The following is a 6,153-nucleotide window of genomic DNA, read 5'->3' on the forward strand; positions in this document are numbered from 1 at the left end:
AATTCATTTTAACAAGCAATGCATCACACACGAGTGGACATGTGCTTAATGAGAGACTCCCTTTAACTAATCCTGCTCCTATTGAAACCCACAAGTGTTGTAAAAGTCCAGATCTTCCTTACAGTTAGTGCATATTTTCATAAGTTCCTCATATTTCATACTATAGACCAGATCCTTAGCCGGTGTAAATCAACATAGCTCCACTGGCTTCCAAAGAGCTAAGCATATTTTCATCAGCTGAGGATATGGCCCAATGTCCCTTGACTTTACATACACTTCTGGTTTAGGGTTTAGTAATCCCATGTAAATCAAGTGGGCAGCTAGAATAGAATGGAAGAGAGTAGCATGTAGAGAGAGATCATAGGAACATTTTTTTCTGGAGGGAGAGGAAAAAAGAAATCAAACATTAAGGGGGCACAAGGGAGCTATAGTTTGAGAGGATATTTTAATATATATATATAATTAAAATAGATTAAAAGCTGGTTGATTCATTCAAAACAATCACGCTGCACACGACGGCCCCTGTTCAGTAAAGTATACCTATTCATGGCTACATATAAACACATACTTAAGTGCTTTCTTGAATCAGGGCCATTGTCAGACTATGTAATTGTATGATATATCTACTGTTACTCTTGTCCTCCCCACTTCCCTCCTGCTATTTATTACACTCACTTGTTCCACCTTATCGTTAACGAGATTGTAAATTCTTCAGGATGGAGAAGACGATTGCAGTGGGTCCCCAGTCCTGATTGGGGATTTTTGGTGCTACAGCAGAACAATCATAATAATAATACTAATAAAAATATTGAATAAATACATCTATCCTTTCCTGAAATCTTTTGCTAAGTGGTATTAACCCCCTCTTGCCATTTAATAGGCCACACCCCTGCACTCTTTACAATGAATGCAGCATATTTTTTATTTCTTCAACTTGCATTTGCAATCTGTCCTGACATAATTTACACATTTACACATTTTACAGAGCAAAGCACAGTCATGCAATTTAATTCCAAAAAACATAAGCATAGGAGACTCGGCACACTAGATTAGCAAAGCATATGATAGAGTTTTGCCAATATGATATCAAAGGCACACGTTTGATTTGAATTTGTGTCAAAATGTACCTGCTGCTCTTCATTTCAAAATAGAAATGTGCTGATGTGTTAGCCCATATTCACACACATGGGGATTCTAATTGCTGAGTATTGCACATGTAGACCAATGTCCTTTATGAAGGCATTTTCTTTCCCCTCCTCTTCCCCATCCCAAAGCAGCTGGCATCCACATCACCAGGGAGAGGAAGCCTGCGAGAGATATCGAGATCACTATTGAGCTTAAAGAAATAAAGTTCTGACTCAGTTAGGGTCCTCTGGGTTCTTCTACTGATCATTGCACTATTGAGCCATCATTCCAGTTCTATTATTTCTTTTAAATAGGGATTTAATGCTCATAAATGGTGGAAGGTGAATGCTAGAGAATGAAAGGTGATCACTGCAGTAAAGGACAAATCAATAAAGGACCAAAGTGCTCTATTTATACATAGGGCAAACTAAAGTGAAAGGAAATGTCTTCAAGACCCTCTCAAGCAGTTTCACTAATAGAAATGATAATTAAATTCCCAAACTATTAAACTTGGATTTTCTTTGAAAAAATAGTGATTACACAGATTTACTAGAGGAAGAATTGACAGTTACCTGGACCATGGGCCTTTAGTTCATTTTGGTTTAGTGTAATTTACAGGAAACGCATTTGATTTAATTTTGTGAACTTTTAATTAAGCGAAGATTGGTAGCTATAGAGAATAGTCTTAGAAGATCAAAAATTGTCTTGTCATATAAATAAAATGAAACTCGATCCCTAGATATGCAGTGAATTTAGTATTTTTCTTGGATTCTGGGTTTTATATATATGTCTGTGTGCATTTGCTGCAATAGCTGAAAAGCTGAGGTTTATTCACTAGGCATGAAACACGTTAATGTCATCTGCTTTATTTCCTCTTTGATCTGATTCATACTGGAGGTTGTGTGACGAGTGAGCTGAACGTATTACTAAGTCAACTGGCTAAATTCTGCTCTCCTTTATACTGGTAAAACAACATTGAATTCAATGGGGTTTCATTGGTAAAAAGGAGAGCAGAATTTGGCTCTTGAAGCTTGGATGCAAATCTGGGTCCGATCTTCCCCAAAACGTGGCGGTGTTTGAGGCAGAGGTTTTGGTTTGGGCTCGACTGTAGTACTAGGTCAATAAATGAAAGATTCATTTTATGTTTTAACCTACAGCAAACCCTGACTGGCTGGCCCTGAAAGAGACAGTTAACTTCACAAACTCAATAAATGTGACCATCTGGGAGAATGCAAATTTAGACAAATGTGAAATCTGTGGGTTGACACTTTTTGCTTAGAACGCTCCACACCATGAAAGCATTAAAAATACATTCATATAACCTAGAGCATTTAGTAAGGCCTTTAATTTACAGCAAAATGCAAGGGCCAAATTCAGCCCTATATTTCCCCCAAGCAACCCAGTGAAGGATGTTGGTGCATTACAGGGAACAATTTCATTCATTTTTAGTTTTCTGATTCCATCCCTGCTCATCTCCAGGCACCCTAGTCTGGGTTTCCTCTTACTGAAACTAACCCTGAGTGGAATCTGTGTGAAAACAATGTGTTGATCCTCAACTATTTTTTCTCTGGAAACTCATTTTTCCTCCTGCCTTTCTTTATGCCTTGCCCTTTCTAATCCACCAGTGGCTTGAAAAGAGGTTAAGTATCTTTGCACATGAACCTGCAAACCTTTACTCCTGTGACCAGGCTATATAAAGGTTCAATTGCATAGAAGCTGCAGGAGCAGGTCCTGATAATCAATAGCAGGAGTCACATGTGCATTCGCCAGCATGCTCTCCCCTGGATGCAAGTGTATGACCCTTTGAAATGCTTGTCCTCAGCTGATCCTTGAGTAGTAAGAAATCCAAGGCCACTTCCAATCTCAGTTCCACACAGCAAAACATGTAGTGCTGTTATCCAATCCCTGGGCTGGCAGTATTATCTAGTGGTGCAGTGATATTTATCTGTCAGTGAATAGTAATTTCTTCAGCTCATGCACAATATGTTTTGGCATGATATAATATTTAGTTCTTTCTAGATAGTGGGTTGTACAACACACCCATGCAGAGCCATAGAGAGGAATAAGAACCTCTGTTTCGTGCATGGGTTAACCACACCTTGGGTCTGGGCCTGCAGGATTGTGGGTTCTATTTTACTGTGCACCCTGCCATCCCTGAGCTGGTGAGTGGGCAGGAATGGGGTAAAGCACATGGTGTGTTATAATTTGCTGTTGACATAGATGAGCAATAAATACTTACCCCTGGCTGGTGCAAGAGAGGAGACTGAGGAAATTATGCCTCAGAGGACAATGCCTCCTGGAGCTACTGCTGAGATGGTATAATTCATTCAGTACCCTTTGCTGAGGGCTGTGACTAACAGCACAATTTAGCCCTCACAAAACAATATATCATATAGCATTTTATCTTAGCCAGAAGAGCTGTTTAAAAAGAAAAAAAAGACTAGCCAAATTTTATTTTTCTTGAGATGTTACTGATTTTTTAGCAAAACACCTGACTATTTTTATTTCCTACGTTAGTACATAAAGGCAGGAGCCTGCAACCCTTACTCATGTGAGTAGTTCTTACTCTCACAATTCGTCCCATGGTGTTCGGCAGAACTACACATCTGAGTAAAATTTGCTTGATTAATCTCTTATTTTGTGTAGTGGGTAATAGAAGACAAATAAGCAAATAGAGCACACCTGAGTATGCATCAAGATTACAGCAGAAAGCAAAGCAGTAGTTGTTTAAAGCAACTTATTTCTTCAGAAACAAAATATTGCATCTTTCCTCTCCAGGGGCAAGATCCTCAGCTGGTGGAAATTGTCATAGCACAATTCACTTCACTTGTCATAGCTCCACTGGCTTCAAGGAAGCTAAGGCAGTTTACGCTAGTGAGGATCTTCCCCTGGCTTTCTTGTTATTGACCAAACCATGTTCAGAAATATTCAGTCTACTGAAATAATAACAATAAAAAGACGAGACAATGTATTGAATGTAATTTACTCGTAGTCTGGATACTTACAGGAAACCAGGTGGTTAGCACAAAACTGAGGGCATGCATGTTGCTCTCTGCATTTTTTAAAAGGGACACAATGAACAGAAATAGGAAGGTTTCTGAGAAAGGAGAGAAACCTCCGGAGTGGGGGATTGTCCCTTTGAAAGGGTATCTGTCCAAAGTCTGGTTTCTCGTAAGCCTCCTTGTTATGTAATCTACTTGTGGTTAGACAATCATACATTCGGAGATGCTGGCTGTACACTGGTTCATTCAGGTATCCTTTCCATGAAAATTAGTCTGTTAACAGCTCTGTGCAGGAAATACACAATTCTAAACTCTCCAGCCTACTTCATCTACACTTCATCAGATTAACATTAGCGTGAAATCTCCAAGACAATATAAATGAGATCAATAAATAGCGTAATCAGTCTCAGCTTGTTTTAAGTGTCCAAAGAGATAGTTGACAACTCTTCTAGACTGACGTTCTTTTACCTAACCATGCACAGCAAAAAGAACACCAAACATAGTCTGTTGACACTAAGTGTTGCCCATCATGAAGATCCGTGTACTTAGGACCAGATCCAAAGGTCATTGAAACCAATGAGAGTCTTTTCACTGATTTCAATGTGCTTTGGATCAGATCCTTAAACACTGTTGAATTTTTTTTTAATGTTAAGAAATAGAGAAACAATAACATACCACTCAAATGATCCCTTTCTTCTGGGGTTCTCAGTGCACCCTGTCTTCTTTGCCTCTCATTTAATTTTCTAAGGTATTCAGAGCTGGGATTGTATCGCCTTGTGACTTGTGCAGCTCTGATCACATCGTCAGTAAATAACAGATAGTAATAATGTATGTTTCCAAGTCCTGTAAAGAAACAAAAGAACAAACCCTCTAGATTTTAGATTTTTAAAAGAAGAGAAAAAATACTACCGCATCTGAAAGCTGAAACAATACAATTTTCAGTTCACACACACAAAAAGTACAAATGGCTGAAATCAATGCACTACAAACAACCTGAGTGATACTGAAACAAGGAAAAATATAAATATACAGGCCTGATCCAATCTTGTATTACTCCAGCTTTACATTGAAATCAGTGCAATTACACCAGAAGTGGTGAATCAGGCCCTTTCTCAATATCTTCCATAGCTACATCTAGCTACATATTTCCTAGAGAAACCTGGGCTAGGTCCTTCTGAATACACTTGGTTTCACCGATTATTTCACCATATGCCAACATTGTTTCATTGTGCTTTCTCCATTTAACAAAACTCACCAAAACAGCTTGGGTAACAGGAGTGGTTTATTTAATAGCAGCAAGGTAGGTAAAACATTTCCTATACCCTCTCTTTTTCTGCTTCCACCAAACCTAACAAGTTGCAGTCTTTCAACAGACTAAAACAGAGTGGAGGTTTAGATTACAGAATGAATGTGCTTTGCGACTGCCTTTGAAAAGGAAACAATAATTATTTTCGTATACCAGTTACAGCCTGTTTTTAAGAGAATGAAAAAGTGAAATCAATGTTTCTTTTTTCCTTGTAGAGAATTTCAATGGAACCGCTTTGGCACCAACTGTAAGTTTTTCAAAGTCCTGTGCCACTCTGCCTAGCACGATTTTAGTGCATTCTGTACTGCCCTGGGAGCTAACCCCCCCAAAAAAGATCTCTTTCTCAGCCCCTTCATCTGTAACCTTTCTGCAAGTAAATGCTAATTGAAAAAGAAAGAACACCACTAATCTTGGAATTTAAATGCATTTAACAAAACCAATCTCAATCTAAATTGTTGTTTCACCATTCCCTTTTCCCCAACAGATGTCGAGAAACTGCAATTCCTATTAAGAACACTTGACTGTTTACTCAGCAAGAGAACTCCAGGCTCAAGCTGCATCAATCTAACTGCGTTTCAAGACGTCAGCCCCCTGAAAAGTGTAGACCGTTGGTTGGTTATTTTTAAATGTAATCTTCACATAAAAGAGTTGCTGCATTTTTCTTTTCACTTTGTCATCCCTTCTTTTTTTTTTCTTTTTTTAATGATGGCATTAAACATA

The 6,153-nt window shown here is 38.5% G+C and overlaps 1 long non-coding RNA gene across 1 annotated transcript; it reads right to left on the reverse strand.

Annotated features, from left to right (window-relative positions):
• Positions 1-1,133: 1,133 nt before the first annotated feature.
• LOC128837492 (uncharacterized) lies at positions 1,134-5,469 on the reverse strand. Its single transcript, XR_008444949.1, has 3 exons — positions 5,383-5,469; positions 4,803-4,970; positions 1,134-1,307 (listed from the first exon to the last, which is right to left on the reverse strand). It is a non-coding gene; the product is annotated as an uncharacterized LOC128837492 (long non-coding RNA).
• Positions 5,470-6,153: the final 684 nt, after the last annotated feature.

The sequence above is a fragment of the Malaclemys terrapin genome, chromosome 4 (assembly GCF_027887155.1).
Source record: "Malaclemys terrapin pileata isolate rMalTer1 chromosome 4, rMalTer1.hap1, whole genome shotgun sequence".
Taxonomy (NCBI): domain Eukaryota; kingdom Metazoa; phylum Chordata; order Testudines; family Emydidae; genus Malaclemys; species Malaclemys terrapin.